The sequence below is a fragment of the Mastomys coucha genome, unplaced genomic scaffold (assembly GCF_008632895.1).
Source record: "Mastomys coucha isolate ucsf_1 unplaced genomic scaffold, UCSF_Mcou_1 pScaffold23, whole genome shotgun sequence".
In the NCBI taxonomy this organism is placed as follows: Eukaryota; Metazoa; Chordata; class Mammalia; order Rodentia; family Muridae; genus Mastomys; species Mastomys coucha.
Window position 1 is genome coordinate 74,174,616 of NW_022196906.1, and position 2,832 is coordinate 74,177,447.

Consider the following 2,832-nt stretch of genomic DNA (forward strand, 5'->3'; position numbering starts at 1 on the left):
CGCAATGTACTGAATAGAGAAATTGAGTAAACGGAGATGTGGTCCCCAGACTGAGAATAACAAGGAAGCATCAATGCACCAATGCATAGGGGAAAGGGAACGGAGGCAAAAGGAGAGATGAGTGGTATTAATCAATAATTTTAAGAACTAGCAAATACTCATAAACATATGATAAAATAAACACTATGAGGAATTGTACTAATTATTTTTTATTGGTTTTGGGTTTTGGCCTTACAACAACTCTGAAAATAAGATACTGCTGTCCTTAAAGCAAGCACCTCTACTGCCTAATTATTAACCAAGTCCTGCTAACACCTGCTCCACGGGAAGATGGTTGGTACATACCATCTCACCCAAGGATGTCATATCCAAGTCCTGCCAACACCTGCTCCATGGGAAGATGGTTGGTACATACCATCTCACCAAAGGATGTCATACCCAAGTCCTAAGCACTCTGGTATAACATGAGCATAAGCGGTTTTATCAATTGCCCCAATCAAACATTGTGTTGACTTTTCTTCAACCACAATAAAACCTTAAAAGATCCATTTCCTAGTGATATATTAATTGTAAAACCTGGTCTCCTTTAAGATTAGCATGGCCCCTGCGCAAGGATGACACGCAAATTCGTGAAGCGTTCCATATTTAAAAAAAAATAAAAAACAAACAAACCTGGTCTCCTTTAAACAAATGGTTTCTATTTCTTAAATATGCCATTATGTGCCTAGTGGTTCATTATCCAGAAAGCACAATCAGGAATGAAGGTGAGCTATCTTTACTCTACCTTCTAGAGAATTAAGTAAGTGTCTCTTTCAACAGCTCTGCTATTTTTAATAGCTTACCCTAAAAAAGAAATCATTTGTCCTACCAAAATGATCAAAATATAAATACACTAAAGCACATCCACAAGTGGTTGAAATTTTAGACATATCAGACAAGAATTTTTAAATAATTTTAATTCACATCTTTAAGAAAATAGATGAGGTAAAACTATAACCTAGAAAATTTAGCTAAATAAGAAAACAAAAGAAATGCAAAACAATAAACGAGCTTAACCTGCAAAATAGCCAGGGAGAAAAAAAATAATAAATTGTCAGATTCATTTAAATCTGAGACACAAGAGATAACAATTAAGAATAATTGTTCTTGTGGAGGACCCAGGTTCAATTCCCAATATTCACATAGCAGCTCACAAACTTCTGTAACTCCAGTTCCAATGGATCTGACACCATCTACTGACCTCCACAGGCACCAGGCATACATGCAGCACACATGTATACATATACTCACATATACACATACATAATAAAAGAAATATTTTTTGAGATCAATCTACAAACTAAAATAGGGGAAAAAGGAAAGATAATTCAAAGTAGAATATGAATCATGTGTGTGTGTGTGTGTGTGTGTGTGTGTGTGTGTGTGTGTGTGTGTGTGATTTGAGCCCTAGAAATTAAGAAAGAGAAGATAAAACATAACTATTGTATAAATAAAAATATTTATCTAGAATTTTCAAGATGAAAAGAGAGGAGAGTTGATTTAGTAAAATCTAGAACTAAAGAAGGTATTCTTACAAACTATCAGAACAAAGGAAAGGGTTATATAAAAATATCATAGACAACTGTATATTGAAAAGTTTAGGTGAACGAAATAGACAAATTAATAGAATGGAATAATCAGAATTGAAAAATAGAAAATAATACTAATAGATCATAAAGTTAGGAGGAAAATGTGTTAGGAAATTTTGGGAGAAACTGCAGGAGTAGGGTGGATATGATTGAGATACAGTGTATGTATGTCTGTAATTTTCAAAGATTAAATAAAAGTATTACTGAAAAGAAGGGGAAGTTAAAGGTATGTTGTATTTTCCAATTTCCAATTTCCAATTTCCAAATTAAAATGGAATAAATAAAACTATCCCTATCCTGCAGATCATGAGTGGAAACTTAACATCTCAAGCAACTTATTAGGAGATAAACAAATTTTTTCTGAAATTACTGAAATATAAATAATAATCTTAAGACAAATGTAAAAAAATATATTTACATACATTTTCCAGCTTAAAGTCATTTAAATTTTTCTTATAATAATTATCACAAAGAGACATTATATTTAATGGAGCAATATTAATATTGACAGGTGTTTTAGTTCGAGTTTCTATTGCTGTGAATAGACACATGACCACTGCAACTCTTATAAAAGAAAGCATTTAATAGGGTGTAGCTTGCAGTTTCAGAGATTCAGTCCATTATCATCATGACATGAGGCATGGTAACATGCCAACAGACATATTGCTGGAGGAGTTGAAAGTTCTACATCTAGGTCCATAGGCAACAGGAAAAGAATGCCACACTAGTCCTAGTTTGAGCATCTGAGACCTCAAAGCCCACTTCCACAATGACAAACTGTGGAGAAAGTCCTCCAATAAAGCCACACCTGCTAATAGTGCCACTTCCAATGGGTCAAGCATTCAAACATATGAGTATATGGGGGGGGGGGTTCCTATTCAAACTACCACAGATGAGAACTATAAGCCAACACACTGAGCACTAAAAAATGCTAAAAGAAAACACTGCCTAGAATTCTATACACAGCAATTCTATACACAGATAGCTTTTAAGATTAAGCAGATTCAGATGTTGTTACCTATAATTGTAATCCCTGCAGTTGGAAGGTAAAAGCAGATTTTCAGTCCTAGAGAATTTAGTGCTATATAGCAGGACCCTGTCTCAGTAGATAGATAGATAGATAGATAGATAGATAGATAGATAGATAGATAGATAGATAGACAGGTAGATTCCAAACAAATAAAAACTAAACTATTTCTTAGAA

The 2,832-nt window shown here is 33.8% G+C and overlaps 1 pseudogene; it reads left to right on the forward strand.

The window, feature by feature from the left end:
- The first annotated feature begins 587 nt into the window (after window positions 1–587).
- On the forward strand, window positions 588–649 carry LOC116074039 (annotated as a pseudogene).
- The last annotated feature ends 2,183 nt before the right edge of the window (window positions 650–2,832 follow it).